We start from the raw sequence: 8,316 nt of genomic DNA, 5'->3' as shown, positions 1-8,316 counted from the left end.
ATGAGATGTACCATAAAGACGATTAAAATGAGAGTAGATAGGGGTCAACAGGTAGCATGGTAGTTAAGGCACTGAACTCCAACATGGTGGACTATGGTTCACATAGTGCATGTCAATGTGTGCCCAAAATCCAAAGAGGAGAATTGAGGAGGAAGGATTGCAGCATGGCCACTCCACCTGGGACAAGTGATTTCTCACTTTCCTTCTCTCTTTCTCTCCAGTGAGCACACATACTTTATAGTAAAAAGAGAGAGTGTGTGTATATATATAAATTAAAGATCCAAGTGAGGAGTATCTGAAGAGAAAATTGAGAAACTGCCAGGAAATAGTAGAAAGGAAACTGAAAAAGAATGATGTCAATGTAGCCAAGAAAGAAGAAAATTTCAAGACTGACTATAGAACCAAATGGAAGACTCACCAAAAAATACGGAGTCCTAAAATGTCCTTTGAAATGGATAACGAGATCACTGGTATTTGAAGCCGAAGTATTCTCAGTGGTATACATGACCGAAACAAGTTGAAATTTATAAATTTAGTATGAGACTTCTGGGAGCGCCTGGCCCTTGTGACCACCGCTTGCTTGCGGTGCTTCCAACGAGCTAGCTCTGGCCTGGAGAAGGTGTGCTGGTGGTTAAGGCCAAAGCCCCACTGTCCGGCCGTCTTAGGCCTCTGTCTGCAGTCATGTTGGCGTCTGCCCGGCTCCTGCGTGCAGTGATGGGGGAGGAGGGGGGGCTGGGCTCGAACAAAGGCACTGTGTCGTCACGCATCACCAAACACTTCTAGCTGAAGCACCTCTCCAGCACGAACCTGCTCTGAGACAACATGCTATGGGGTACAGAAACTGGTGTGTTAGTCATGACTTTCATCGACCAAGGAAAGCTCATCCCAGGTGACGTTATGACTCAGCTGGCCCTTCTTGAGCTGAAAAATCTCACTCAATATAGCTTGCTGCTGGATGGTTTTCCAAAGACACAAGACCTAGATAGAACTTATCAAATAGACAGTGATTAACTTGAATGTGCCTTTGAGGTCATTAAACAATGTCTCACTGCTTGCTGGATTCATCCAGCCGGTGGCAGAATATACAACATTGAATTCAACCCTCCCAAAACTGTGGGCACAGATGATCTGACCCGGGAGGCTCTCATTCAGCTAGAAAGAACGATAAACCAGAGACAGTGATTAGGAGACTAAGTTTTACAAAGCCCAGACAGCGCCAGTCCTGGAATATCATTGGGAAAAAAAAGAGTTGTTGGAAACATTCTCCAGGAAACAAATTAACAAGATCTGGCCCTATACATATATGCCTTTCTACAAACAAAAGTTCCACAAACAAACCGGAAAACATCAAGGACTCCGTGAAGAACATTTGCAACTAGTAAGATGAACAGAACCTTATCTTTGCCCTTAAAGGCTCCTTTTTCTAAGACTCTAGCTTGTAATGAAGTCTTTGAAAATTATGTATTATTTCTACTGATTTTATTCTGGTTACTAAAGATATACCAAATGCGTCAGACACTAAGATTCATCTTTTGATATAATCTAGTATGTTTTATCCAGCTGTCTTCAATGGGTATGCAACTCAAACAACAGCAGATTTCTAAACTTAAAAAAAAAAAAAAAAGGATCAAAATTAAAAGAGCAATTTGTGGGGATATAACTTTTTTTTGTTTAGTAATAATAAGTGATTGGCAAGATTTCCATATTTTTCTGGAGCAGTATTTTAATTACATATCATTGGGGAAAATGTCTCAATAAAGGCTTTTGCATAGACTGATACCAAAAAAGACATTTCTAGCACTGTGAGACATGGTTTATATCTACAAAATTTCAGACAAAGAAGCAAAAGGATTTACAGATCTGTTTTAAGATGCAAACTCACTGCTCCCTTTACTCTAAGAAACTTAAAAATTAGCTCTATATTTTGTATTTATTTTGTTGATAATACAAACCTTGAGTTTACTCATTTTAGTTTGCTATGAAAATGTATCAGTTAACATACAGGAAATAGTATCCTAACATGATTTCTAAACTTAAAAAAAAAAAAAAAAAGGATCAAAATTAAAAGAGCAATTTGTGGGGATATAACTTTTTTTTGTTTAGTAATAATAAGTGATTGGCAAGATTTCCATATTTTTCTGGAGCAGTATTTTAATTACATATCATTGGGGAAAATGTCTCAATAAAGGCTTTTGCATAGACTGATACCAAAAAAGACATTTCTAGCACTGTGAGACATGGTTTATATCTACAAAATTTCAGACAAAGAAGCAAAAGGATTTACAGATCTGTTTTAAGATGCAAACTCACTGCTCCCTTTACTCTAAGAAACTTAAAAATTAGCTCTATATTTTGTATTTATTTTGTTGATAATACAAACCTTGAGTTTACTCATTTTAGTTTGCTATGAAAATGTATCAGTTAACATACAGGAAATAGTATCCTAACATTGACTTGTTTTCTTTTGAAAATACATGTGTAAACTGAAAGATGATTTATATCATAAATCAACATTATGAGTTCTTGGATAAGCATCAAAGTGCAATTTTTATTTTTAGAGGGTTTTTTTGGTTTTGTTTGGTTTAATTTTGTTTGTTGTTGTTGTTCTGCTACAGAGCACTTGCACTAAATTTTCAATTGAAAATATATAGCCTAATGTTTCCAGATATTAATCAGTTTAAAAAGTGTGTGTTTTAGAATATACTTGCTGGTTTCTCTTCATAATCCAAAATGTAAGCTCTGACTTGGTTGGTAACAAATTAGAGTACAAAAACATAAAGAAAAAATGAAGAGTAAGAAAAGACCTATGGTTCTCTACACAGACATATACTTTGTCATGAGGAAATAAGAAATAGATCAGGCATGCCTGGGGAGTATTCCCTTGACATAGATAGCAATTATAATTAGTAAGCAGGTATGGCAATACAAAGAATTTACATAGATTTAAAAGGGCCAAGAAAGTTTGAATTTCCTGAAGTTTTCTATTCCTAATCAAAGAAATTGATACGTGCCACCAATCTTAAGGAGAAAGAACTATGTTGGAATCACCTGAGCAACTGTTTTAAAATTTGTATCATTTGGGACCAGCAGGTGGTGTGGTGGTTAAGGTGCTGGACACTCCCACATGGCCGACCAGGGTTCGAGTCCTGAATCTGGTGGCTTGCTTTCTCACTTCCTCTTTCTCTCATTCTCACCTTCTGTCTCTCTCTGGTCAAACTAAAAAAAATAAATAAATAAACAAATGAATAAAATAAAATAAATAATTATTTTTAAAAAATTTTGTATCATTTTAGCTTCAGTAATTTGGAAACCAGGATGTGTGCTGATGTAGTGTGGCCTGGGAGAAGTGGGCTATACCAAAGACGTAGGAGAAACCCGATCGTATCTTTATGACATATTTACTCTTACTTTACTTGGTGCTAAGTCAGATGAAATAAGCCCCTGTACAAGCTGTTATTAATTACCTTTGAAAATTTGCCCATGTTACTCCAGGCACCTTAACATAAAAATATCAACAAATGGTTCTTATATAATTTGGGGAGAAAAAAGATGTCTCCATTTTTAAAAAATAATTGTTGATATTTCAAAATGGACAAAGACTTTATGTATTTGTTTGTTTGTTTTTACTATAAGGTGCCTGTGCTTGCAGCAGGGGCAGGGCAGGAAGAAAAATCATCCCCTGGGAGGGGGCCACACCACAGTACCTTCTCCATTCTCCTTTCTGCATTTTGGGCACATATGCATACATGCCTGATGCATTTCTCAGGCCGCTGGGTCTGAGACACAAACCAAATGGTTGACCCGGTAGAATCCAATCCCCTTAACTACCATGCCACCTGCTGGCCCCAGACCAGGGCTTTTTAAAGAGTTATTATAAATATTTCTTCATTATAGGACTTTCTAAGTAGTCATTTTAAATGTACTTTTCCCCACATATAGTAATATTAAATAAAAGACTGTGCTTCCTGTTATACTCTAATTATTTAGCTTCCATGCTGAAAGTGATAAAGCTTTTAATACACGAGAGTTGCCTACTAGAAACTTAGAAATGCCTGTGTTAATTGATAATTTGTCAGTAGGCCACTTTTGGTTGCACATGGCTAAGCCACGCTGGTATTCGTAGGATTACAATAATGCAATGCAGTAAGGCTTTATGGTTTTTTATTTTTAACACAATCCATGGTTCCTGCATATGCTACTTCTCAAAATGAGAATTTAGAAAATCCATGCTGAGCACAATGGAACAGCCTACTTTTGCTCCTAAATTAGGAGCAAAAGAAATTCTATCTAAAAAGAAATTCTGTAGGTCAGTCTTCAATAAATAGTACAAGAAACATAAACATCATGGAGAAATACCTCTGAGAGTTTTATTTTTTTCCTAAGTTAAAACTTGAAATCAACCAGAGATTTGTTAAATCAGTATATTGGGTTGCACTAATGTTTCTAAAGGAATGGAATGGAATGGAATGGAATGGAATGGAATGGAATGGAATGGACTGGAATGGAATAGAATGGAATGGAATGGAACAGAATAGAAAATACCAGAGTATATTGCCACACTGCCTATAAAAATGTAAATATTATGTCATAAAATTTAATTTCAGTTTTATGCATAACTCACATAAAATGGCATAACATGTATTTCTTACTGTGAAATATTTTCAAAATCAAAATGTAATCATTTATATCAACCCTGATTAAAACCAAACTGGGAAGAACATAGAAGAGATGTTTTTCACCCCATTGTGACAAAACAAAACCTATTGTTTCGAGAACTCTGCAAGAATCACAACCTTGCACAAAGACTATTGCAACCTGACATAAGGACTTCTGCAAGGGCATTTGCCCAGAGATTTATTGATTGTCCCAAAACAATTAATATAATTGCCTCTTCTCCTTTCCCTCGCACTGGTGGTTTTTACCTTTAAAACTTTTCCAAGGATTTTAAGTCTTCAGTGAGCATGTTTGGGGCTTGTCCTGACTGTACCCTGGTTCAGTCCTTATACCCAAGTAAAATCCTTCTTGCTTTACATGCTTGGTCTCAGTTCCCTTTTGTAGGTTATCATTACTATTGTTGAAGACAAAAAGTTCGAAACCTACCGTTTTAGGATGTAGCATAGTCCAGATGGTAGTCGACAGGGGTAGAATGGGGAGGGGTTTGGTAATAGACATGTAAAAAGAGCATTTAAAAATAATCATTAAAATGCTGTAATAAAAAGATATTCGGAAGTCTATGGAAGCTAGAGAAAAGACATTTAACATACCCTGTGGGGACACAAGAATCTTTAACAACAAAATAAATGCAGGTATCTACCAGCTGTATTATTTAACATCAGGTTATCTGGGTGAGGATTTTCTTTTTTAATTTTAAGAGGGTATATGCAGTCACCAGAGATAGACAGTGAGACAGAGAGAGGGAGAGAGACAAAGTACCCCACAATGGATTGCAGTCATACTGTAATCCTTTCTTCTTTTCTCCTTCCTATGGGAATCTGGGACACTTAGCACATGCACCCAGTCTGTTTTTTAGGCTGCCAGGATCAGAATTCAGACCATAGTTGACCATGTAGGATCTGACTTCCTTAACCACTAAGCCAAGGGGCCAGCCCAGGTTAGTCATTAAATAAAATCCCATGTTTGAATTTGAAAAACATTCAAGTAATAATGTTAAGTAATGGTCTTGGAAATATATTTTTAAGGAATTACTTGTTTTATTTTATCCTTATTTTTTAATTTGCTAGAGGGCATGTGACCTCACCAGAGAGAGAAAGAAGGAGTGAGAAAGCAAGTTCCCAGGTCCAGGACTCAAACCACAGCTGGCCATGTGGGAGTCCAGCACCTGAACTACCTGCTGGCCTCAATCTTGGAAATATTTTCAAGCCTTATAAAATTCTGTAAATTACTGATTAGATATTAAGATTTCACAACTAGACTGACACATTGTTTAATCCCATCAAGAAGAAAGTTCTATGATGATTTTTATTCACAAATTTTTTAGGGTTAACTTTTCAGTTTATATTAATAAAATGCATCCTAAAAGGAAGAATACATTATTCACATTTGAGAATATTTTCAAAATGACTTTTTTACTGTCATATATAAGTTACATACTTCTATTAAAGAAGAAGAGACAAACATCTAAAATATAACTCATATTAAAAACATTTACATCAGATTTTAGAATATTATCACCACATAAACATACATACTTATTTTGATGTTAACTGTGGTTTTTATTACATCCCACAAGGCTTATAGCAAATGGAATGTTTTAGGAATCAATAACCACTTAGATAGTAGTAATTCCCAAGTCTATATTCAACTTCAGACCCACATTTTCCAGTGTTGAACAGTTCCATTTGGATTTCCCACAAATACCTCAAATCAACATCTTCAAAATAACTTTATTATTTTATACCAAAATCCAGACTTTCTTTCTAGATACAAAAGGGCACATAATCAGATAGGTTAAAAGCAGCACCATCACTAGCTAGTCACTTGACCAAGAAATTTAATCTTAGAGTCCTTTCTCTAAAACATTTATCATCTCCCAATATCTAGTAAGATCATTGTTTCCTAACCTAATTAACCCCCATCTCTTTTCTTTCTTTTTTTCTTTTTTTAGTTAGTGTCTTAAACTGTTTTTTGTTTGTTTGTTTGTTTTTGCTATAGGGTACATACACTAGCCAGAGAAAGAGAAAGTGAGAAAGGACCTTCCAGGGGAGATGGCTATGCCGCAATCCCTTCTCCATTCTCCTGTAGATGTTTTGAGCCTTCATTTGCAGGCACGTGGCATGTTTTTCAAGCGACCGAGTCTAGGATTTGAACCGCACTATCAGTTATGTGGGATCCATGACCTTTGCCACAGCACTGCCAGCTGGCCAACTTCTGACTCTTCTTTATTCACCTTCCACAGCCTTAGTTCAACTCTTCTCCTAAGAGTTTAGTAGCCTTCTACTTCCTATTTGAGTCTCCTCTTTTCTGCTGTCAGAGTAACATTTGTACAAAAGAAATCAAGTGATGCTTTTCTTCTGTTTATTTCCAAAACCACAATATCCTTGCTATACAGTCCCTTCTACTATTTGGTTCTCAAAGACAGTCATTTCTTCTTAACATTATCATTTCTTCAGATCATCTCTTTAACATGCTTAATATCAAATGTTTATTATTGATTAGTCTCTGCTTTCCAGCCACAATGCCTATCACTTTCCCTCTCACATGCACGTCATTTTCTATCAATACTAAACCATTTGTTGGTGCCAGAGGACACAATTCTGTCTCAAGCTGTGACTTTTGACAGGCTGGGCCTTTTCCCGCAGTCATGAGTTTTCTTTTTACTATTTATACTTCAAGACTCAATAAAATGTTTCCACATGGTTTCATGCCTTTTTTCCTGAACTTTTAAATTTTTTTTCTAAAATCACCATCAAGACGAAATTAACTATTGCTTCTTCTGTATGCCCATTTGTAAATTTATTATACGTATTTTGTTAATATATATTAATTATATTATTATAATCCTTACAATGTTGCTGAAATTGTTTTATCACCACCACCAAGTACTGAACCTTCACGGTTTGGGAGCCGTATTCATTTTTGATTCCTCAGCATCTAGCACCTAGGAAGTGAATCTAATAAAGGTCTCTTGAATAAATATATCAATATGAGACAAAGACAAAAATATCACCCAGTGATTGTTATCTTAAATACTTTTCTCTCCTCTGCAAAGACTCTATGATTAGGATGTGTGATCATTAGGCTACATTCAAACTAAGTCTTAAGATGGTTATTATTGTCATATGTCTATACATAATCAAAATCTTACAGTTATTATTTTACCTCTGTTTTCTTAGTATTGGAGAAACCACTTTCAAATTTTTCAAGGTCCATTTGTACACCACATAATGTAATTTGCATTATGGAATATCATTTTTCAACCTGGAAAAGCAAAGAGTGAGAGGGAATGGACAAAAAAGATGAATTTGGCATGAATTAAGCTTGGCAAATTTATTGTCTTTTCATGACTTGGTTAAATTATGCTTAGAATTCCTTTGCCAAACTGTGATTTCTAATATTTACTTTTTTCTTTCCTAAACATCAAAATTGTTTATTTTTAGATCCTTATTTTAAAAAATAAAAATTGTTTCTTTTTTGTTACTTCTCATTTTTCAGCATTCCTCAAAAGTTCCTGACAGCTCTTCAATCACATATATAAGGTACTTTTTACGTATTTTATTTGTTTCTGTTTTGCTTTATTTGTCTTTTTTTTTTTTTTTTGGAGGGTTTTTGCTATAGGGTGGGGGCACTCATCAGAAA

The 8,316-nt window shown here is 35.4% G+C and overlaps 1 pseudogene; it reads left to right on the top strand.

Moving 5' to 3' along the window:
• Nucleotides 1–776: 776 nt before the first annotated feature.
• Nucleotides 777–1,388, top strand: LOC102468161 (GTP:AMP phosphotransferase AK3, mitochondrial pseudogene; annotated as a pseudogene).
• Nucleotides 1,389–8,316: the final 6,928 nt, after the last annotated feature.

This window comes from Tupaia chinensis, unplaced genomic scaffold, assembly GCF_000334495.1.
Source record: "Tupaia chinensis unplaced genomic scaffold, TupChi_1.0 Scaffold143757_1, whole genome shotgun sequence".
In the NCBI taxonomy this organism is placed as follows: Eukaryota; Metazoa; Chordata; class Mammalia; order Scandentia; family Tupaiidae; genus Tupaia; species Tupaia belangeri.
This window is presented reverse-complemented; position numbering and strand designations above follow the sequence as displayed.